The sequence below is a fragment of the Cupressus sempervirens genome, chromosome 9, assembly GCF_028749045.1.
Source record: "Cupressus sempervirens isolate cs-2001-9-10 chromosome 9, ASM2874904v1, whole genome shotgun sequence".
Lineage (NCBI taxonomy): Eukaryota > Viridiplantae > Streptophyta > Pinopsida > Cupressales > Cupressaceae > Cupressus > Cupressus sempervirens.
The window spans coordinates 228,458,065-228,484,530 of NC_143126.1; the positions used below are offsets into that span (position 1 = coordinate 228,458,065).

The 26,466-nt window shown below is 33.2% G+C and overlaps 2 pseudogenes; both read right to left on the reverse strand.

Annotated features, from left to right (window-relative positions):
• Positions 1-3,195, reverse strand: part of LOC149538331 (switch 2-like) — a 60,197-nt pseudogene extending 57,002 nt beyond the window's left edge.
• An 836-nt stretch (positions 3,196-4,031) lies between these two features.
• Positions 4,032-26,466, reverse strand: part of LOC149538332 (switch 2-like) — a 59,522-nt pseudogene continuing 37,087 nt past the window's right edge.

Sequence of the window (26,466 nt, forward strand, 5' to 3'; positions counted from 1 at the left end):
TATGTCTCTTCTCAAAAGGGTAGATTTAGTTATTAAAAATATTATTAGAGAGGATACTAATATAGTTTGATTATAATATTTCATTTATATTTGTATTCTTATTATTGTATTAAGTTAATTTAAATATTAATAAGGATATTTAGGATTATTATCTCATAATAATATTTTATTTATTTATTATAAATAGTAATAAATCATATATTGATTTAGTGTACCATATATCACACATTATTATTATATTTATATATTCTCTATTTTTGTATATTGGTTATTATATAAATAATATTTTATTATCAATTATTATATTATTAAATAATACAATTTTATCTTATTATTGGTATATGTTAATTTATTTATTTCTATTATCAATTCTTAAATATTATCTAAAAATATTATTTATTCTTTTTGAAATAAGTATACATCATAGTATTGGATGTATTACTATTTGATATTACATTTATTATTATATTAATATGTTGATATAAAATTTATGTTATATTATGGTAACATATATAACCTTATATCATACTTAACGAATTTATTATATTTATTTAACTCATTAATATTATAATTGTAATATAATAGTTAACATTACAATTATGCTATAATCTTATATATTGTTTTATTTTTTATATTGCCAAATATATCATTATTGCATAGTAGATTATAATATATTTTACTTTAATATTATTATTTTTAATTATTATCATTATATAATATGTTATTTAGATATTCATATATCCTTTTAATTTGGGCTCATGACAAGTCCGCCCTTCCTCAAATTGCTTGCCCTCAAGCAATTCCTAATTTCCACTCAACATATAATCTCAAAATCCAATGGCCTATTCCTTGATCATTTTATTTTAGATTATTAAAATAATGATTATGCTAAGAAAACTATGAAAAATATAAAAAATACAACACATAAACATTAATGTATGAAGACACAAAGTAGACATGAAGTATACACATTAATGCAAGAAGACACGAAGCAAGCACGAAGTAGACACATGAATGCATGAAAACACAAAGCATACACGATGAAGACAAATCATACATTCTTTGTTGATTCTCTATAATTTAATTTTCACACTGAAGTAGAGTAAAGGGAATGATTTATAAAATATACTTCCCTAATACGCCTTTTGATCATGGACCTGCAACACAAATAATTATTAGCATATAATAGCTCTAAAGAAAATATGAGTTTTGTGATGATTCCCTTCCTCCTTATTATGATTATCTTGAGATGGTAGATTTACGGTGCAAAGGGCACGTGAAACAAGCTACAAGCGGTTTCCTAGAGGATATCCAACATGTGCTCGAATTTACTCCACCTCTCCCTCCACCCACCCCCTACCTTAAGATATCATAACGTGGATGAGAAGATTAATCTAATGAACATAATTATTTTATATAAGAATATTTTTCTCTCCTTATTATGATAATCTTGAGATGGTAGATTGACGGTGCAAAGCGCACGTGAAACAAGCTACAAGCGGTTCCTTGGAGGATATATGTCAGGTGCTCGAATTTACTCCACCTCTCCCTTCACCAACTCCCTATCTTAAGAGATCATAATGTGGATGAGAAAATGAATGTTAATCTAATGAATAGGAATCTTTCTCTCTCCTTATTACGATCATATTGAGATGGTAGATTGATGATGCAAAGGGCACATGAAACAAGCTACAAGCGGTTCCCTAGAAGATATCCATTAGGTGCTCAAATTTACTCCGCCTCTCCCTCCACCAACTCCCTATTTTAAGAGATCATAACGTGGATGAGAAATAGACCCCTATATTCCTAATGTCATCATGATTCCTTAGGAATGTATCTTAGCATATATACATGTATCCATTAATTTGATATTTATCTAATTTTCATGTTTATATATTCACATTTATCATACAAAGTATAATTTGTCATGATCTACATAGACATCATACGATATCCATCATAATAGATAAGTAATTGAAAGATCATCACATTTTAATAACTTCTACAAATGCACATGATAATCATTTGGAAGTAATCACTTACATAGGGGATAGGCCCATATAAAGCCACATGATCATAGTCCTCTTTTGACTATGACAACTTTTTAGAGAAACTATCTCAACATGGTTTACTTCCTCTTACAATATGATCAGGTTCACTAAAGGTTAACATCCTCAGTATTCTCTTTCTAAATCTTAATCTCCCTCTTTTCTTGCAAGAACATTCTTCAAGAAAAGATGAAGGCACATAATTCTAATAGAAAGTAAAGAATAGGAGAGAGACTATAATGAATAGATAATAGTCAAAGGATAATATATACTCATTTTCATATCAAAAAACTTTTATTTAATCCTTCATTTCTTTCGACATTAATATTGTAATTGGAAACAATTATCTATTAGTTTATTTCATTACGATAACTAATTAACATTCTACATAACTCTCCAATATAGCCATGGATCATAGGTATTTGAATGTTCACAATTTGTAATACAAAATATGTTAATAGATAATTATAGACATGATATAACATACTTACTTACCTTCTATGAAGAGGTTCTTGTTGTTTGATTCAAATGCCTTTGCAAATTAAGATGAATGATTCTCCCTAGCATGTGTTCCAACTTCATTTCACTTAGCTGAACCTTCAGGCACTCCATTTATTGTAGTTTTCACTTTCGCTGCTCTATTTTTCCCATGCAGATGATAGTTTGGTTTCTTGACATATGACATGTTGCCAAAAGTGTTAAAAGTAAAATAGCTCATCTACTCAGAGTGGTGCTGATAACTGATGATTCCTCCAGTAGCTCCAGTATTAGCACGAGTCACTTGGTTTGTGTAAAGTTGAATCCTTTTTGAACATGTATAATGTGTCATTCCTACGTTATAAACATGTCCCTCACATGACCCTCTGCAATTTATATTTTATTTTCTACTGCTTAACATTGTTATACTCATTTATTTTATATTAAAAGAACTCGGGCAGGCTTATGATGGAGTTGTGGTCATGCAAAACTCTGTCGTGGTTATCCTCATCAAAATCAATTAGCTCTCAGCTATGGCGTGGGAAGCAATTTCCATTATTGTCCTTTCTCTAGTACTGACTGCGCTTTTGTTAAGTGTAAACATTATCAGACGTAGAGTTAAGACAAAGGCACAGCCACCGCAGCCTCCTGCGTGGCCAGAATTGGCCATCTTCCTCTGCTAAGTAGAAGCAAACAGCCCCCTCACATAATTATATCCTCTCTTTCAGAAACATATGGCCCCATCACGCATCTTCAGATCTCGCATAAGAGTGCTTCACAACAAATGACAAAGCCTTTGCTTCACGCCCACATATCATTGCAAGAAGCATCTTGGGTATGACTTTCAAGTATTTTCGTTGGCTCCTTATGGCTCATACTAGCGAGCAATCTGAAAGATTTGCAGGCTCCCGATTATCTTGTAATTGACCAAAAGTTAGGTCATAAAGTAAACAGAGACCAACATTATGAAATAAATCTCGAATAAATCATTCAAAAGATGAATAATAACGTTGTGCGAGGCACTTCATGCTTAAAATATCATTGCCAACATCGTTAGAGTCTGAAGAGAAAGATGCAGTGTACACCATTCAAATATAAAATAGGCTGTACATGCTCACTTGGACTTGGGAATGGGAAACTCATGGAACTGTTACTAGACTAAGTCCCGAATCGAATATCTCTGACCAAAATGACTCAAACAGTAAATAAGACCTTAACTTATTGAATTAATCCCATTGCCTATATATTATATTTAATGTTGGTTATGTTCAACCATAAATTTATCTCTTCTTTGTTTCCCTCTCATAAGCAAAGTCTCTCTTTGTTACTTTGTGAGTTCAGTTCTTCCAAACAAGAAATCACTATAACAACAGTCGTCAGAAAGCATATAATGCTATCTTTTCAATTGAACTGCATGATGCTCCTGAAGAACATAATATAGATATAAGAGAAGGGACTTAGGAAAAGAAATCAGTGGTGTATTAAAAATTTTCTATCCTTTATCTGTTATATCTTTTGAAACTTGATCCTGAAAGCAAGCACATTTCCCTCATGATTCTTCTCAAGAAGTTCTATAAGAAAACAATCAGCTAAGAAGTTGGCGCATCTCTGTCCAATTTTGAGAGGATCCGGCCCAATCAGCAACCCTTCACCAATCCAGTACAGAGTGGCATTGAGAGTGTGGATAGCATTGTCTTCTGGATAAGTAGCTAGGTAGAGAAAACATAACTGCAAAGAATTGCCATAGTCAGCCACATCGGCCAAAGCATCAAAGCTTAGTCTCAATCCTGCCGTAAGTAAAACATGCAACATCCTCCTGTAACTTTTGGGGAGCAAATCCCCATTCATTTGAGTGAGTGATGCCTGACATTTCATGCCGATTATTTTTAGGGCCAATGGAAGCTCCCCCACACTCGTTGTAGACACTTCTCACTTTTTCTTGATTAATGCTTTGCGGAAAAATTCCATGGCTATGTGGAAAAGCATGGGAAGAAAAAAAATCTCCAACTATCGTCCTCAGTCAAACATTGCATTTCGATGATTGATTGGGGTGTAGTACCTAATTGTAACACCACTCTCGTACTTCTAGAAGTAGCAATGATGGTATTGAAGTTGTGATGATGTGAAATAGGTACACAGAGCTCGTCTAACAATTAGGCTGCACTTGTTTCCCCAACATCATCTAAAATAGGGCAAATTTGTGTTTTCTCATGCTCTCATTCAAAGTTCAATGTGATTTTTGTTACAATGCTGATACTGTTTTGCAAGGCCACTTCTTCGAGAAAGAAAATCACTATCATTATGATAATCTGCATTTTTTTCAACATAGTCATCATCCGCATAATTTCCAACATAATGACAATCAGCGTTGATTTTAGCAGCAGCTGTCCATTGTTTTACAAAAAAAATCCCTCTCTTTCTTAGACATTTTCTCGGAGACATAAAGGCGAGAATCCATTATTTTATTGTAGTTGCTTGAGAATTGTTCTAATATGGAGCTTCTGTCCTCTATTTGTGAATCAAAGCAATTTGATGTCTAAGGCACCCACAAATTGGATGGTCGGCTTGGAAAAATCGCTGTCAGATTTCTGTGATAAAGGTTTTTCGGATTCAACTTTCATGAATGATATTATCAAGCATTCACTCTCTGTATATCTACTTAGTGATAACAATTTTGTTAATCAATATATATCACTGCACATTTTTATATCTCCATTATGCTTGATTGACAATTCCTCCATCTTTGATGCTCAACGCTTATGTAATTTTGTCTTGTATGTATCTCTTAGCCGTTGATGCATATTTCTCCATAATCATGGTGTCTATAATGTCTTTATTTATTTTAATTTTTTTATTTTGCCAACCAGTATTCTTTTTGTTCATGTCCTTCTGTATATATCCGCAGACCCATATTGTGCATAGCGTATACATATCTGACTTTGTCCTCAGATTGGATCAAATTGTGTCTCTTGATTTAGTCCCATCAAATTCTGACTGAAAGGCGTTGATTCTCCCTTTTAAATACTTTTTAATCCCTAATTTTGAATGCTACAATCATAATCTTAGAATATCTATTTGTAATATGCATCATTTGATCCTCTGCTTTTCGAATCCTATTTTTATTTCATCTCATGTTCATGTTCTGCATTCTTCCCATCAGGACGTTAGGAACATGCTCTAATACCAATTTTAAAGACCCCTTTCTAGATCATTCATGTTTTTGCCCATCTTTTTCCAATTTTCTCTTTGGCTGCATTTCAGAGATCCCTTCGACTTCAACTCTGCCATGTAGGTGCTGTGGTGTTTGTTGTTGTTTGAACATAGTCCCACTACTGAACCATTATCTGATGCATGTAACTTCTGATTGACCTCACAGCTGATCCTTCCTCTGTTATCGATGATCAGATGTTGACCATAACCTTTATGCCTGGATGTTGAATCCAGGGATTATCTTGTGTAGTTACTAGCTAAATTGTTGTGCATATGGTCATTAACTTCATCATTCTGACTGTATATCTTTTTCAAATCATTTTGTAGGGTATTTTTTCTGCATTCATGTCTAATCTCTTTTAATACTATGTTCTCAAAAGGGTAGATTTAGTTATTAAAAATATAATTAGAGAGGATACTGATATAGTTTGATTATAATATTTCATTTATATTTGTATTCTTATTATTGTATTAAGTTAATTTAAATATTAATAAGGATATTTAAGATTATTATCTCATAATAATATTTTATTTATTTATTCTAAATAGTAATAAATCATATATTGATTTAGTGTACCATATATCACACATTATTATTATATTTATATATTCTCTATTTTTGTATATTGGTTATTATATAAATAATATTTTATTATCAATTATTATATTATTAAATAATAAAATTTTATCTTATTATTGATATATGTTAATTTATTTACTTCTATTATCAATTCTTAAATATTATCTAAAAATATTATTTATTCTTTTTCAAATAAGTATACATCATAGTATTGGATGTATTACTATTTGATATTACATTTATTATTATATTAATATGTTGATATAAAAGTTATGTTATATTATGGTAACATATATAACCTTATATCATACTTAATGAATTTATTATATTTATTTAACTCATTAATATTATAATTGTAATATAATAGGTAACATTACAATTATGCTATAACTTATATATTGTTTTATTTTTTATATTGTCAAATATATCATTATTGCATAGTAGATTATAATATATTTTACTTTAATATTATTATTTTTAATTATTATCATTATATATTATGTTATTTTGATATTCATATATCCTTTTAATTTGGGCTCATGACAAATTATGAGAGATGATGAGGCTTTACAACATCAAGATAGGCTTCTATAGTCAATAGAGGCAAGTACACATGCAATGATGGCTATGATGCAATATTTGATTATGGAAAATAGGAGAAATAATCATAATAATGACCAGGATGATAGGAGCATAGTAGGATCACAACATGGGCAAAGGACACAGTTTGAGATAGCTGACAAACCCACACATCCTACATTTAGGGATGAAACTTCAGCACTCACACCTAATGCTATGGTAATAGATATTGTAGATGAACTCTGACAAGCAAAGAATAAGTGAAATTCATTACCAACATTTGTACAGGACAGATGGACATTTGATAGGTACCTAAACTATAGAGTTGCCATGCAAAAGCAGGTAGATAAACATGGTGAGTTGCAAAAGGTCACCGACAAGTTGAGTAGATTTCTATTTGGTAGATCTTCTAATTGGGTAGATGATACAATTACAAGGAACTTGCATGAGGAGTTTGAGAATTTAGATTACGGTAGGATGAGGTCTCAGATTCTACTCCACCACAGAAGGAGGTGGTGAAGGATATTATGTAGATTGATAGTAACTGTCAACTTGATACTCAAGTTGAGATAGGTGTATACAAGTCGCCAGAGGGTGATGTCATAGGTTCTCAGGATGGTTTGGTTATGATAGGTAGTGACTATAGCATAGAGGGTTCAAATGATGATTTTGAGGATGTTGTGCACAATGGTGAGATACCTGGTAAAGATGAGAAAACATTGAGTATACATGAAATTTGTTGAGAGGGAGTACCAGGCACATCTGGATGCTTCTTCACATGAGGTTGAGGCTGGTAGTACTTTGCATGATTTATCTAGCCAGCTGAAGGTGAGCAAAGATAGTATTGTGACTTCATTATCTCATCATGATATGATGTGGGGTATGATAGAGGATCACATTTGGGTGATTTAGTTATATGGCAAACATAAGGGAGTTCAGGTAGAGTCTACTTGTGTTGACTTACAAATGATTAGGGAAGGAATGGGAATGCTGAAGTTGAGTTATTTACATCTTCTATCAGATCGTGACCATCTTCTTAGCCTTGCTGGAGATTATTTAGATGCCTTGAGGAGGAAGGAGGAGGAAGTTGATAGGCTTTCTTGTGAGCTTGAGGAAACTTGAGCTTCTTTGGTGAATACTCCATTGGCATTACAAGACTTGGAGAAACATGGGAGTGAGCCTGATATGGAGTTGAGTTTAGTTTCATCTTGCACACCTAAGACACAACTTTCTGCGGTGGGCAGATCATATCTGGTCGTTGATAATGTTGTGAGTTTGTCTTGCATTCACATCCAGGATATAGGGATAGTGTTAGAAAAGTATGTGCAGTTAGTTGGTATTAGCCATATTACTCAGGTATTACCAGCTGATTCTAGTTTATGAATATGGACTCAAGATTGTTATATTGGCATTTGGGATTCAGTTGACTAGAGATCTTTATCATTTTTTGGTAGCAGTGATTGTTTGGCTGCTATCATGGATTTGATTAGCAGATTGCCTGATGTTGTTTTTTCTTGTGCCAACAGCTTGTCTAATGTTGGTATTAGTTTTTATACATCAATGTTGGGCTTTGTTCATATATCTAGTTGACTATTCTTGCTAGAATGTGTTGGTGATCTTTCATATTTGGCGGTATGAACAGATGAGTCCTAGGATCATACTGGCATTAATGACATCCAGGAGGATGTAGTGGGCAGCTTTGAGGACTTAGTTTCCTTGGAAATTTCTTTTGGTACAAAGGAGTTGGATAGTGGTGGTATAGTTTTTGATACTTTGTATGTTGATATAAGCTTTAGAGTTGATTCACAGGATATGGATGGTAATACTCTAGAAACTAGTAACTTTGAGGATACTCCTTTGGATAGTGCATCACAGGAGGATTGTAGGAGATAGTCTAGCCAGTGCCATAATGTGTCTATTCAGTTGAGAGTTAGTGAGTGAGATATTGCTATCACTTCCCAGCATTTCAATGCTACTCAACAATTGTTAGCAGTTTATGGATGGGGTTCTCCTACTAATGATGAGCAGGGAGGCAGATACCTTTTCTTGACAAAGATCCACTCTTTATGGGATGCTATCTAGATTCTGAGACAAAATTATATGTAGTTGGTAGCTAACAAAGATTATCTTATGGTGTGGGGTAGTACAACATATGACACATTATTGGTCAAGGAAGATGAGGTGAGTGAGCTTACTCAGTAGCTCATGGTGACTTTTGAGATTCTTGAGAGTACATAGTTGGCTCTTGAGGCATCATAATTTCATTTGGCTAAGGTGACCATGGAGTTAGAGAAACTATATTCTTTACCAGATTCTATATAGCAACATATTGTGATGTTTGGTGATTTGAGGATGTCCATGGTCGATATTTTTAGAGATAGTGGAGATGGGGATGCATCCATCTTTAATACTAGAATTGGCATATCGGGTTCTCTTCCACAGGTTTCAAGTTCAATTGAATTGGGTGTTGCAGTAGAATTTTTTGGTATGCCTGACATGGTGGTGGTCTCTACTATGGATGGCATAGAGACTAGTGATGTTGTTTATCTTGTGATGTATACTCACCTTTAGTGGTGCATGGGAGTTATAGTTATGAGACAGTGGCCGATGATTTGCAGAGTTGTGTTGATTACAGTAGGTGTATAGTATATGGATTCTCCATACTTGTTGCAGTTTCATTCGGGACTGTTCACCATTATGAAAAATTTGGATTGTACATCCCACATAGGTCAGTGGGATGCGTTGATGGTATTTACTATGTTGGCAATTTGGGATGTCCACTCTACTTGGGTTCTGATATTTTGGATGTTTATGTCTTGTGGGTTTTTGACTATGGCAGTAGTGGATTTGAAGTTCAATTGAGAAATGATTCAACCTTCATTCATGGATTCTTCTTGGTTATGTTGCAGAGGATATTGCAAGAGCCTGCGTTGATTGACAATAGTATAGTTCATGACTACATTTGGGATCCAGGTGGATTGATTGGTTTATTGTTTAGCCATTGCATGGGGACAAGCAATTTCAGGAAGGGCGAATTGTCATGTCCCAATTTTGTAGGTAATTTGAATTAATTAATTAAATTAATTAAGTTGTCCAAAACAATGAATATTTATGAGGATGACTAATTAATTATTTTAGTTAATTAAATAAGTGGTATTGAGTTAATTATTTATAAAGTTATCAAATAAATAAATATTAAAAGATAACTTTATATTTAATTAATTTAATAAAGTGACTTGAATTATAAAATGTTTTATAAAGTCACTTCATAGATAAAATAAAAGAATGTCCTAGAAGTTTCTAGAGAAAGTGGAGAAAAAGAATATATAGGCATGGAGGGCTCATTGTCTATCATCCAAGTTTATTTTCTCTATTGTGTCTACTTTGGCATTTGTGGAGCTTGAATGCCTGCAAGTATTCAGCTTAATCATTGAGAATGATACCTCCCAAGTGATTGCATAACTTAGGAGGTGAAAGATCCTCTGGAGGGTTGCCCTTTGCAAGTGGCACTCAGCCATTTCAAGGTGAGCTTAATTTGTATACTCAAACTTACTTGAGGGTTTGAGCTTTTTGTTGCAAGAGAAAAAAAATAGATACAAAAAAGTGGTCTAAAAAAGTAGTCCGAAAAAGTAGATCCAAAAAAGCAATCCAAAAAAGCAGATCTGAAAAGACAAAGAGAAAAAGAAGATCCGAAAAAGCAAAGTGAAAAGGCAACATTACTAAAAATTATTACAGCCATCTATAATTAGGTTCCTTTAGATATTTCATGCATTTTTCTTATCATTTAGATGCATATTAGAAGGTAAGGCTGTAGATGAAAGTTTGTATCAGATTTAAGCATTATTCTTGCAAATGTAAGCCAAGAGTCTTGGCCATTTCATACTAGCATTGTAGTTGATATGTGAAATAAAGGAGACATAAGTTGCTGGTGTGATATAGTTGTAATTGAATATGTATTTATCATTCATGATCAGCTTATTAGTTTCCATGCCAATTGTTTGACAAAATGTCAATTGGTTGTAGGTTCTCTTTTTGGCATAAATAATGTTATAATTTTACATACCAAATGTTTGTATTAATGCCAATTGGCTCTAAGTGCATTAACACCACCATAGGTTGCATCCAAGGTGTTTGTCATAATTACTATTTGCTGTAGCAACATATTGCAAGTAGTCTTAGTGACATATTTGCATTGAATATTGTCAAAATAAGTTGCACATTCATGTTAGGTCATTGTTTAGTCAATTTTGAGTCTTCTTGCAAAAAATTATGATTGAAGAAAGAGTCATTAAAGAAAACTAAAATACTATATAAGTCATATTACCCTTGTATGTGAAGTGTTTGAAAAAATTTCTTAGTTCAACATTAGAGGATTTTAGTGGCCTATTGGTAGGGGTCATTACACTTCTCTACTCATTCAACATGTTTTTCTTATTCAATGTGCATATAGGATCAAAATGAAATGTATTGACAAATTATTCACAATCAAGGGTCTTTTATCTATCATCAAGTTCCAAACTTGAGAGCCTCTGGGGGAAGATTCTGTTCTCAATATACTCAAGGAATCACTTGGAGATGGATATTTGTGGAAACTAAATTTGACCCACTTCTTATTTTACTCCTTGGGGAGTCTCCATAGTAGTTTGACTCCAAAGGATTTGTGTTTCCATGTGAGCTTTCTAATACCTACACCACCATTCCAAATAGGTTTATAGATGTTATCCCATTTAATGAGGATGAGCTTCTATTTTTGGGAGTTTCCTTGCTAGATTAAGGATTTTATTTTTCCCTCAAGCTTAAATTTAGCTTTTAATGGTAAGCAAGAAATAATATTTTAGATGAGTGTAGTGTAGTAGGAATAGATTTGTTCATTGTTAGCTGACTAGCATTGGAGAGTTGTTGCCAAGTTTTAGTCTTTCCCTTAAAAGCTTGAAATTATTGGTATATAATTGAGTTTGTCTTCAGGGTGATGTCTAAGTATCCTTTAGGTTACTTACTTCTCATCTTCCCCAAGTCCCTCACTTTCTGTGTTTCTAGATCTCCCTTGCATTACCTATATCTTTTTCTTCTATGTTGTGTTTCTATTTTTCTAATGTGCATAGAGTCTAGGTGATCTAGGTATGGTTAGGATGTGTTCTTTCATCCTCTCAATGAGAAGTAAGCTATCCATGTTCTATCATTTCCTATCTTGCCCCATTATTCATTTTCTTATAGATTCTGAGCAATGGAGCTAGTCTTCCCTTCAGCGAACAAAATTAAGTGTGTATCTGAAGAATGAGGCCATGTAAATGATTAACAAGTTGTGCATACTCATATATCATGATGAAAAGATCCACGAGGAAGAGAACCAATGCTAAGAAGAATCTCATTCATGTTGTAGAGGCAGATTCTACATTCAGAAGGAAAAGACTAGATCTATGAGTTTTTCGCTATTGACTAATGGAAGCGAACATGTTTTGTTTAGCATTCAAGGCCAAAATGATTTGTGAGATACCCAAGGATTTACATACAAGAAGCAAAGGCACAATGTTGAAATAATTTTTGTGAGCTTTTCATCAATGAGGCATGCTCGAGACCTAGCTTTAAAGCCATCAGATTGAGGTTAAGGGTAAAGTTTGTTAGTTGTACTCTAGTTAGGGAAGTGTTGCTAAGAAAGGGGTTTCTATCTCAAGGTAATGAAAAAGGTTACTTATCTAAAGGCTTTGGAAATAGAAACAAAAGTGACTTCAAGGTATGGATATTCTTCAAAGATTCTTGAAAGACACTTTAGAGAAGTCAGTAGTGAGAATGTGACTCTGAGATAAAGGAAATGCAGTGTTAAATGCTTAAGCTAGAAAGTGAAAGAATGAAGTGTGGAAGCAAACAAAGGATTACTCCTCATGCTGAGATTATGAATAGAAGGAAGGTTGGCTTGTGGAAAAAATAAGTTTCTCCTTCACCCCCATAGAACTTAAAGACTTATTTTTTTAAGTGATATTTGGCAATATGACTTTACCCAAAGTAAAGTAATAGAGAATCCGAGAATTTGAATTCTTATGTGCAAGAGAATGGAAAGTTAACAAGTCATTTATCATAGAATTAAATGTAAATCTTGTCATTATAACTTTTGGCCAGACATAATTTCCTTTTTGTGGTGCCAACATTGGGCAATTCATATACCTATTTCATTAGAATTTCTTGCAATTCATTTATTCAAGTGTATTAAAATGACTATTTATCAAGAACTATATCCTGTGCAATCATAGAAAATGGCAATCAAAGCTACTAGTAATAATAAGCTAATAGGCCTAGAGAGTGAATTAAAAGAACTAACAAACACATCTTTCAAATTCTACGATTTGGGTGATCTCCATAGAGGACTCAATTCTAAACCTATTCACCTAATGAATCGAAAGTTTAAAGAGAGAAAACTAGTTGAGACAGCTAGTCTTCCAATGGCAGTACATCTAGTTGATCTTGTAAGGGAATGTATTGAGAGATACAACATGGAAAAAAAGCATATTTATTTCCCTAACTAATCTATCCTCATCTCAATCAACAAGACATAGATGTAGTCTGTGTTCAACATTCCCATGAAAGAGTAGTACTGTGATGTTGATTTTAGCTCTTTTGTGTTTATTTTCAGTGAGAAGAAGATGGGACGACATATAGAGCACATGGTTCAAGACTACTCACTGAAAGAAGAGTGAAATGCCCAAGACCTTGTTTGGCATAATTTTGAAAAGAGACATAGTGGATATCCTTGCTCTTCTCCTTAGACTAAAAGGAAAACATGAGATCTCGCAGTTCATATAGCACCATTTCTTCCTATTTCAAGCTATATATGCTGAGGATATGCATATTTACTTGGCACAGATTTTTTTTTTGACCTCACCTCATGGTTGAATTCAGCTAGAGAATTTAAGCAATTTTACATGTCATCCTATCAAATTTATGACTTGGCTACTCACCACTTGTGGCCTGGCCTGCATCCAGAACTACAATGAGCATACTAAATTATATGATTTCTACCCACGCCTGTAGTTGCAAAGAACTTTTGAGGAGTATTAAAATAATAGAAAGAACAAATCAGTGGGTGGAGTGGACCCATACGAGGAAGAAGAAGACCGGAAGCACTAGTTCTATGGGTGGAGTATCTTCTGGAGCCACCAAGTCAACTATTGCAGCTCGACCACCACAAATACTACTTCAACATATACAGGCTGATTCTTCAAGGTGGAGACCAACCCCTAAAGAAGAATGTTCCAATCACTCCTACCTACGAAGGTGACTCTATTCCAAACACTAGGAAAGTTAGCCAAAAGGAGGGAGACAAGGACAAATGGAAAGAACAAGAAAAATAAATGGCCAAGGCATCTTCCCCTATCCAAGTAATAAATTTGGATGGTAACACCAACCACATGGATGGCCAAGAACAAGATGCATCCCAGCAAGGGGATACCTTAGCCCTCTTTTTGACTAACACTAGTAAATTTGAGCTCAAATTTTGACCAATTTTGGTTTAAATTTCCACCCAGGTTGGTCAAAATTTTTACCAAGATGTTTATCAAAGCTTTTCTCGTAAAAATTTTGACCAATAAATTTGTCGAATTTTTTAAATTTTTTGTGGTCCTAATTTGCCAATGTTGGTCAAAATTTTGATCAATCCATTCATCAATTTTTTTTATTGGTGAAAATTTTGACCAATACTTGGTAGAAAACTAATAGGCATTGGTAAAAATTTCCACCAATGTTTGGTCAAATTTTTTTAGCATTGGTGAAAATCCACCTATGGTTGGTTGAAAACAATTTTGGTTGGTTGAAAATAATTTTAGTTGGTGGAAATTTTGACCAATGCTTGCTAGAAAACTAACAAGCATTGGTCAAAATTTCCAACAATGTTTGGTCGAATTTGTTTTCTACGTTGTATCAAGCAATTCCTTCTTATCCAAGCAATTTAATTTGCAACCTTCTAAATCTCTACAAATATAAAATTGGAGCAGAAACATTTTTCTTTTCAAAGGTGTCCTCTGATTGTAAAGTGTCTATTCTATTATCTATTCAACAAACAAGACATATATAGTTCAACAGATAATGGAATGAACGCTTTACAATCAGATGATATCTTTGAGAAGAAAATTTCTCCTACTCCAACTTTACCTTTGTAGAGATTTAAAAGGTTGCAAATTAAATGGCTTGGATAAGAAACAATTGCTTAATACAACATGGAACAAATGGACATTTATGCATAGGGCACCATTGACTATGTGAGTGATGTAGATGCAACTAATTTTTAGGGTCAAAGCCACCAATTAATATAAGGTTTCTAATCTCGACAAAGTTGACATTATGGTTATAAGGGTTGTGGAGGCAACACTTCTTCATTGTCCACTTCATCACTGATTAACTTGCACCACCAACTGATAGTCTTCATCTTTGTTGTGGGCTCCTATCCACTATGTGAGTGTTGATGTAGAAGTTGAAGTAGAAAAAATAAGTGAAAGTGTGTTTAATAAGGTTTCTAATCTCAACTTGGTCAACATTGTTTATTTAAGGGCTATGGACTAGGCAATTCTTCAATGTCCAATTAGGGGTAGCATTGCATCCTCTTTAACTATTACATGTACAGCCCTAGGAGGAAATAGGTTGCCGGATGCTTCTTCTGGCCTTGCACTTTCTTCTTTGTGGGTTTTTCTTAAACACAACTCTACATCCATCCCCAATTTCAATTGATTTAGCAATGCATGTATTTGCTGCATAAAAAAATACCCATTTCTTGTTTTAGTTTCTAATAGGTCTTGCTCAACTCTTTCATTTGGAGAGAAGGCTTTTGTAATGGTAGCAACACATAAAACATCTCAAGGAAAAACTAAAGATGAAAATGAATACAAGCATATGGTTGACTTATCTTAGACAAGCTTCACCCTTAGAGCCAATTCAATATGACATGACCTAGAAATATAGAAGCTATGGGATGAGAAATAGATATTAAATAGGGTCAATGTTGTCATTTCTGAGGCTATGTATCTTTCCATAGTCTTATCAAATGCCGTTGTCAAAGGTTTAGAGCTATTGTGTTGCCATTGAGTCATTAGCTGATAGAGATGAGCTCTTTGGATAACGGTTAACTCTTTGTAAATATGAGGTATTGGTATCACTAATGAAAAATATTGATGAGACCATTCTCATATTGGGAATAGACTCGGATCGTTATTTCTTACAATTATTTTAACTGACATTTCAAGTGCAATATCATGTTTGCACCATGATTTTGAAACTTATGGTCCTAGTACCCCCCATCCTTGAAACTTGGTCCCTCATTCCAAAACTTTGTGGAATAATGAGAAATGGTCCTCATAAAGTAAAATATTAAGAGATTAAGCAAGTCGTGTTATATTTGAAAGAAAAAACAAAGCTAAGAGAATTATACCTCAATTAAAAGCATAGAATAAGGATATCCCAGCCAAAGATATTTTGCAGATTTTGCAAAAGAAAGACTGGTGTATATATTGAACAAAGGAAAGGATGGATCTTGATGCGTCCTTATTTTTAATGCACAAAAAAAAATGTATCTATGTTTTCTTGGGGTTGCATCCATTGTGAATTTCCTGGACTAGATTCGTAGCTTACACTTCAAAGTTTAATGCGCCACATATAGAAAATTAAGCATGTACTCCAATACTGTTTTGCATTAGCGACATGTATTTCTTAACATATCATAAATAGATGGAATGTCAATCCTAAGATCAATTTGAGTTTACCAACTATTTTTCAAGTTTAATATGGCTGTCGCTTTAAGAAGGAAGCACATATCCACTATATCTTTACACAAAAGTTATGGTAGGCCAACCACCCAAGGTGGAGGTCTACTCTACGAAAAGTAAACAAGTAGATGCTTAAGTTGAAGAAATAAGTAAACACAAAATTTGGAAAATATATCAAATTGTGAATTAAGAACAAATAAAAAATTTACTTCAATAATAAAACAACTTATATACTAAGAGCACATAACTCCTTTGATAAAGGAGGCTTTGAAATGGCATAATAGTCAAAAAAATAGCTGCAGAGTCGATGAGTCATCCAAAATTGGCCTCCAAGAGGAAGGAATCTGGTTCAATACAAGCAAAACAATTTACTAATTTAGAGCAACCATTTACTAGAGATTCCAACTCACAAACAATTTGCCTAAAATTAATATCAAATTCTATAGAAAAGAGTTTCCCAAACACAATAGTATTTCTTTCATAAATTCAGAATTGGTACCTATACAATGCAAAGATCTTCAGAACTTTCATCCAAAGATGTCCCAACAAAATCAAATGATAAGCATTTCAACGCAAGAGAAAGTTCTTGTTCCTCAAGCTTCTTATCAACTATAAAACAAGTAAAGTGTTGATTACAAAAGAGAATTTTCAATGGAGCAAAAGACAAATAGAATCTTTATCACTATACAAGGTTTCCTCTACAAAAATAATGTAAGACATGTAGGATAACATATTAAGGTTCTAAAAATGACAATCTAAGGAAGGAACATACTATCATTTTTAAATTGTTGTAATGAAGTTATAGAGATTTGAAAAAATTGGAAAAGGGCCAAGTCCCTGAAAGAGCAAGCAATTCTTTGATGATGTGTCAAGGGAAATCCTAGATTTTGGCTGACATAACAAACATAAACAACCATAGTTAGATAAAAATAGGCAGATATAAGAACTGAAACTGGCATTCATATTACTCAAGCATAAAATTATCATGGAATGAAACAAACATAATGAAAAAGAAACAAGTCCAAATTTTTTATATCTAAATCAAAGTAAATTACACAGTAATGCCTAACAAACTCCCTTGTTAAGAAGGAAGATTTAACAGCATAATAGTTAAATTATAATACATGAAAATACAAAATAATGTAAATATATATACTATACACAAATAATTTTAAAATCAATCATAATATTTAACTGTTCACTAACATGGTTAACTTGTCAATCAAAGTAATTAAATATGTAATAATCTCTGACCCAAACGAACAACAATAGAACAACAGACTGATGGAATTTAGTCAAAAACTTGTAATGTAACTAGAAGTGCTTGGAACTGAAACAAGATATTCTCACTCTTTCATATAATAATACCAAAATGTTAGGATCTTCAATCAATATCAGTCAGTGACACTGTTAGTGACACAACTCAGAACTAGGGTAATTTTATTCATCACTCAATATTAATGCTTCACAATAGCCCAGAATTTATAACAGTTTGATTTCAGTCTGTTAGCATAGTATAATTTTCAACATTATATATACGCAAATACATGGAGGAATGGAGAGTTGACAATAGACCCGGTTGATTACAGCACTTTCAGTGACCCGACTTGCAGCAGAGCCACGTTTTCCACTCTTCCTGATGATGGTACAGACTGCCGACTCACCTCCCAATCTGTTCTTCCTCAACGTGATACCAAAATGAAAATTTGAATGATACCACATGTTTTCTCTTGTCTTATCTATCTATTTTGAGTTTCCTTGTTGGGGATGTGCACCATATGGCAACAAGGCAGATATATTGAGAATATTTTTATGGGCTGAAACAAAGTAATAAGATGTCGCCAACTAAAGATGCGAAAGCTAAAATGCTTATATAAATTTTCATCTCGAGGAATAATCATATGCGCAGTATAGATCAGGGATATTTAGAAGTGAAGAAATAAAATCATATAAAACGCCTAGTGAAAGTAATAGATATTTCTCACATTTCACTTCCACAAGCATGCCATATTTGCTTGGTGGATAAGATACAACAGTCCATTGAAATCTTCAATGATAATCCTCTCTAAGAAAAGCAACACACAAATTATTGGACAATCATTTTAGCGAACAACACATACCTGATTCATCTCTGCAACAATTTGATTGAGAATTTTCAGCCCAATGAAATAGTGACCTTTCGTTGACTGTAAAGAAATAAAATAGTAATCTTTCCATTAGACACATGTCCAACAAGCTTACAGCTGACACCAATAATTTAGCAGCCACAAAAATTAACCCTGATTCCAAGTAAGAAAAGCCACTAACAAGTTTCATTAACCAGGACAGTAGGCTGTTAGGTATTTTTCACATCCTGTACAGAGTCAATTCTCATAACTATTCAGGGAGAAAAATAGTCATGCACAAACTATTACTCATCAGTAGAGAAAAAATAAAATTATCAACTAAACTCACGACAGACATGCACACCTATGGTAAACCAAAAAGTATAAAGTTCCAATTGTATAAAATCCCCATTAATTGGTACAGCCCAGTCACGCAATGAAACCCTTGTCTGAAATTATCTCTTGCAGGAATACAAATATTGTCTGATACACAGAGCTAACTTAAACAGCTATTTCAATTTGAAATTGAGAGGAAGAGAGGTAGGGCTCCCAATAGTCTTGTAGACTCGGTTATTTATTCTACACATGAAATATCTATCCAATTTCCTTACAGTTCAACCAAATGTCATGTCCAATATTTATTTGATATGCATGTTAGTACATAGAATTACCATACAATTTCCTAGGAGTGCATCTCAAGGATTGGGAATGGTGTTTTCAAAATGCATTGGGGAAGAGTTAAACCCGATTAAAATGCCTGCCAGTCAAAGACACTTGGAATACTTTATGAAATACAAAACAAGGAGATAAGAGTATATTCTGGAGATGCTCGCATTTTTCCCTGTTCTTAAATGTAAGGATTGGGGGTGAATAAGATGAATTCACGCTAAAATTAATTATCTCACAAGTAAAAAAAATTAATTACACCAACTCTGAATAATGTGAAACTAAGGAACGAGTTTTCTTGATGTTGACAAATGTGACTTTGGTTGATGCTTTATACCTATCTTAAGAATCTCGCTGATTAACCCTGCGCGAGCTCTCTTTTAGTTCCCTACTTCCATATAAATGATTTTAAGTTGCTAAGCTTCAAGTTGTATTTATTGAACTATTTGAGTTAGTTTAGCTTCTTAGAAAGTTGATTCTCCTGGATAAATTAATACTCTCAATGACTACATTTCAATAGCTTTTTAGCAGAAAAGGGCAGTTTGGGTTTTGAATGTCCTTAGACAAGATTTCGTTTTGAATTAATTTTAAAACTAACATATGCTTCTATTTGCTGATATTTTCTTAGGGTTAAAGGAAACCAAAAAATAGCATGCATGTGGTGCAATCTGTTCAAGTTTTACAGAGGTGACCAATTTTTTGACTCTAATGCAGTTCTTTATTGAAATGGATTAGTTGAGCTGAGCACACAAGTTAGGAGCTGTTCATAGATTTCAGCATTTAAATGAAGCATGAAATAAATAGGGAGCAATATAAATTTTGCGTGAGAAGCAGCTCAACATTATCCAACATACAAATAGATTACTCAGTAGAAAATCTGAAGCAAGCATAAACAAAAAACCTCAGTTTGTCAAAGAAACTCAAAGTTGAATACACTCACCATTAAATTAGAGAGCAATTTGTTATTTTTATATTATCCATATTTGGAGATATCCATTCCCAGCTGAAAATTATGGGAGAATTTTATAGTATTAAGTTTACAGCTTCATAGCTCCTGGACTAAAAGTGGTAAGCCAAACAATTACAACTATCCATGTATTCTGTTCCAACAGACATTCTAGTAGATACATCCTGTATCACAATTTAGTATTAGCAATTACAAATACATACAATCACCATATGTATAGTGCCATTATCGGTATCACAATTAATGACTGTATTATCAAATCTTTTCCACTGGTATGTATTAAAATATAGCTGCAGCTCTTTGAAAAAATCGAAAGAAGAAAACCATATAAAAGTATAGGGAGTTGGAACATGTGTATGTGCAACATAATGCTGTAGAGTTGTTAAACTTCTCTAGGATATCTAACATCCTGCATGGTGAAAATCATGTCAGTGATACCACCCAAAAGAAAGTACTTTTAATAGTCCATACTATTCAGACTAAATTCAACAAAAGAAAGTACTTTTAATAGTCCATACTCTTCAGACTGAATTCAACAGATTAAAAACTTTAAATGCTGATAATTCATCCAAAGATGTTTGTGTACATAAAGGCGGAGAAGAAGATGATGAAAATGTATGCCGATGGGAAGACAATAGAAAAAATAAAATGTTTCTTTTAAGATAAAACTTAATTAATAAATTTTGAGAATTGTGCTTTCCAGGCATTTTGTTAAGTATTCAATCATTTTACCATACCTTTATTTCAGAGTAAGCTAGAATATTAAGATACCAATGAATGATATTCAATTTGAAGGTTTTGTCTTTGAGAGACTACAAATTATATTATTTTTAAAAGCACTTTATGAATTGCATTTAAAAGAGATTCAAACATTCACAACATTCAAAGAGAAAGCACTTTATCATGCAAAAAGGAAATTTCAGCCGCTTTCTTTTGTTTCAAAAAATGTAGAGTTCAAATATTAGATGCAAATACAAGAGAGGATTAGATTGAGGAAAATCATGTTAAAAGAAATTGAACATTCCTGAACAAGCCTTCAAGAAATACTACTAGAAGATAGAGGATCACCCAAAACATATAGGTAGAACAACTTACTGTATACAGAAACATGTATCAAATAATTTCTAATATACCTGGCATAATAGATGATACACCAGAAAATATAAATCCAAAGAATTGAAAGAATTGCTAGAAATATAAGATAATTCCTTCTTCCTAAGATAAAATTGAAGAGCAAGGAGAGAAGAATCATCAAGGCTTGAGGTTTGTACAGAAACCTATGCCAAGCAATCCCGTGAACAATAGCAGCAGAACATTCAACATTTCTTACCTGCCCTTCTTGAGGTGAAGCCAACTCAACTCCCTCCTGAACACCTCTCCTTTTTTACCAATCAACTATGCCAGGCAATTCTTCAAAATGTCACAATAGAATTTTCCACATTTTTTACATGCCTTTTTGAGAGGGGAGCCAATTCAGCCCAATCTTGCATGATATTACTATTTTATTTCTGCTGCCTTCTGAAAGGAAGTTAATGTTGATAGCAAGCATTCTTTTAGTGAAAGTACTTGTGATTCTTTTAATCTGCCAACATCTAATTTGAAGACCCATATGATGCTGACACTATTATTTTAATATTGAAAATGAAAGTTTTTGAAGACATTCGAGTCTGACTAATTAGCATTGAAGAAGTAGTTAAGTCTTATGGTGACATTGTTTACTTTTTATATCTTTTTTGTATGGACAAATCCAACACCCAATTTTTTTGCTGAAATCCCCGTACTTAACCCTAACACCCACGCGCAAACTAGTAAATATTGGTTCATAGTAAATACCTATTTTTCCGAAAGGGCTTCATAACACCTATTTTGAAATAATTTGGTAAGGCTCTTCATGGTATGCTTAAATAGAATTACAAAATTCATCATCTTACTCTTAACAATAGCAATGAAAAAACCATTAACTAAAAATTTTCTAAGTACCCACAAAAAAACTCTACGTGTATGTGGAAGGAGTATTGATTCAATTTCACCTTAGATGAACACAAACTAGCAACCTAGTGAGTCAAGGCCAAAGCCCAAAAATAAATTAAACACGCTCACCAACTTGCCTCAGATTTTAAAACTAGTGCTAATTTGCCTAAATTTGTCCACAATTCACCAGTAACTATCTAGGACAAACATGTAGGTAGAAAAGAGAAACCTAGATATATCTCTCAGCAAATTAATTCAGAACTAGTACCCTGTTCAAATCATACTCGGACCCAGGGACTCCAAGGAGAAAATTGAAAACATTGATTTAAACTCTACAAGTTTACATATTAAGTGATTTCACAGTCAGTGGCAAGGATAGAAAAACCAGATAGTGCATTACCGAGATATTATTATATTTATAAGAAAAGTATAATTTTACTAAGTCCATTTGCTAAGTCACTTTCTTTTACAGAATAATTTCTTCAGCCAATACTTAGCCCTATTTTTTGGCCAAGAATAACTGATGTAGAGGGAGCTGTGATCATAGCTTCTTCCATGACTACTGGATTAGAGCCAAGGGCTACAAGAGCACCATGCCTTCTCCCACCATCTCCAATTCTACAGAGAAGACCTAGAGTTTAAAAATCAAGTTTAAGAGGCATGTGTCATCATCAACCTTGTACGTGTGCCAAATAAAAATTACATAACAAATATAAAGACATATTGTATACATTTGGATCATATTGGTCTTCATTCCTGAATTGACTAGAACCGCTAGATAAGTAGGCACCAACAAATTGGAACATCTAGAAGATGAATCTCTTCATCATGTCAAGACATTCTCCTCTCCTATAACAGACATCAATATAGTAGAGAAATCATCAGTACAAGTTAGGGACCCTTGGATCTTTGAGAAAATGGTCATTAGTTTTAAAAGAAAGAAATTGGCCAAGTTTGACAAAATTGCAAGGAAATGACTTCTACTTGCAAGTGTCTGATAAGGAAATGTCTAAAAGTTAACTTAGGTATCAAGAGTGTCTAAACAACTAGAGTATATGTATTTCTTCCAATTTTTTTGATATGACAAAGTGTTGAGTTATTACCAAATTTTGGAGTTGGGTGCATTTTCTCTTAACCAGTTACAGGTGTCTATATTTCACCAAAATGAAAAATCTATAAGAAAATTCAATATTAACTTTTTTAATGTAAAATTTTACTTCACCATTATAATTGTGTATATGCAACCTAAACTAGTTGAGCACATGATGATTGGCCATTTGACCCTCAATCGAGCCATCAAAATTCGTGACAAAAGGGAATAGTAAAAGCACTGACACATTAGAAGAGCCATAGAACAAATAACCTATTTGAAGATGATATGTAATCAATGTGATATTGGAAAAATGGCAAAAATACTCACCATTTTTTAGTGTAGACCTTTTACTCTATCATCAACCACCCTACACCCAACCCATATATTAAAGACAGTATTGTTGGGACTGCACATATAAAAATGTCTCCATGAAGAACCACACCTGGATTGCCGAAAACCTTATTTTCAGAAACACCTCAAAACAAGGTTCAAATGCCAGCCAAGGTTGGTAATAGAACTGAAAATTAATAGCTTAAATAATGTTTCCTAAGTTGTTGGATACAAATGATTATGTGAAAGTGCTTTTTAAATACTATATTGTAAGAGTACAAAAGTATCTATCTTGAAGTGTGCCTGTACATCATGTACAGATATACAAATGTAAAAAATAAATAGATTGTATTGTCTAATAAAATGGTTATCAAATTATCAATGATACCATTACTTTTAAAATGATCAATTAGAACAAATATATTATTTCAAATTCACTCAAGTAGAAATTGCTCTCTTAACATTAAATGGCAAGTGTTAACCATTCTGTTAGCTCAAACTCTAACTCAATTACTTGACAGAGTAACTAAAAAGCAACACTTTATCACCCTGCAGAATCCAAGATGTCATTAACTTTTCTAAAGCCCACATTTTCCCACAATGTTGTGCATCACTAAGGTCCATGAAAATCTCATTTGGAGCACTGCCACCAATCATTTCAGCATCCTTATCAAAAATAGCCACCGCTAATGCTTTGTCCATTTTCTGTTTTTCTAGATCATCCTTGGGGTTTGGTTTGATTAACTCCAAATGGTTACTGACCTACAAAGCAAATCTGTGTAGAATAAATTTTCAAGTACTATGATGCCAGTACAAGAATAGAATTTTAGAAGGCAAATCTCAGCTATACGTGTTGTTGTTTTACAAGACAAGGAAGTACAAGGCAAAAAGGACATGAATCACAACCATCTAGATTATTTCGATGAAGATAAGACTAGATTATCCCATCAGGAACTGTCTTATGCAAAAAATTAACTTTAGTTAGATGGCTTCCTTAGCTGCAAGGTAAGTCCTTTGAGATAAGACTCTGAAATTTTGGACTCTCCAACAGTCTCTTGTAAACAAGCCTTTGGAAGGGACTCGTAGCACAAAAAATAACATTATCTTCCTTTCCCCTCATAAGATGCCCAATTGTTTCTCCCTTTTTCCTCCTTAATAGGTATTTCAGTAGAACAAGTAGCTGATCTTGTTTATGCTCCTCTGCTATTTGTATAAATTGTTCAGGTGCATTTATGCATTGTCCTTGTTTGAGAGGCTCATCATTGAATTCTCGTAAGTGTTCATGAGAGTCCAAGCATCCAAGAGTAGTCTAATCAAAAACATTGAATAAGTCCATAATCTTGTTTTTCATAATTGTCCCTGTAAGCCCATAGCATTTCTTTGTTTGTACTCTTTTACAGGCCTTGTAGAGCTTATATTTTTCATTCTTCAAACGATGAGCCTCATCAACAATTACAACTTCCCACTGCACTTCACACAGGTTTTCACGATGAATACAGAATGTACCAAAACTTGTTAGAACTATCTCAGTGCCAGTGATTTCTAAATTTTCTAGAACAAGGTCTCTATTTGGACCATGATATATAGCAATATTGAATGTTCCCCATGAATGAAACTCATTTTCCCAATTACAAATGGCAAATGTGGGACAAATAATCAATACTAATTTTTTATTTTCAATAAGCTTCTGGTTCTTCTTCCCATTAGAGCCACCACCAATAAAATCATCAAATTCTGGTTCCTTCCATAGCACAGTAGTGAGGACTACAATACATGATATTATAGAAAATAAATGCACATAAAGAATTCTCTATAGTGTTAAACAATCAAACATCAAGTAGAATAAAAATGAAATGTGACTATTTTATGGTCAATAGATTGATATCTTCCAAATACAGCAATGCTCTAACTCCATCAAGTCTCTGTGATAGATGCACTCATAAAAAGTAAAATATATCAGCAATAGCAAACATGAGTTTATCTGAAACTAAAACTGAACCAATAGAGGAGTTGGAAATGCTAACATCGGCTTAAATCACTTTACAAAAACTTCACATCTTGGCAACATGCATCTTAATAGTAGTTTGACGCTCCTTTAATACTATTATTTGCTTTCTTTTAATCTACTTCAACTAACTACAATAAGGCTTTACAACTTTACTACAATGGTCCAAAGGGTTGCAATGCTACTATCGGAGGACACATATAGGAATGTAACCTAGGATAATATCCTACTATGACAAAATCCAGCCCATAACTCCAGTAGTGTGTGGCATGGTTGTGTTGTACCATAGTTGGAATAATTAGCTTGGCAAAAACTTAGCATTTTAAAAAATCGCTTATCCAATGAGTGTTTCTATTTAATTTAATTGATTTTATTAAAAATTGAGTATGAAATTGCATCCTCCTGTAGGATCTTAATATTATAGTAAGATGACAACTGAAAATGAATTTATGATCATTGCCCTAGAGCATCGTCATGATTTAGCGCAGTTCATAAATTGCATATTACAACATTTGACATCTTCTTCCCTATTCTAGTTCAAACTTTGGGAGAGGTTTTAAATTTCTAATAATCACATTTGAATCTTGGATTCCAATACGATGAGATTTTATCATTGATCAATGATATAACGATAATGAAAAAATTAGTAGCCTAAGTTCTCAATTAAGGGGTGTAATTGAACATGGCCCAAG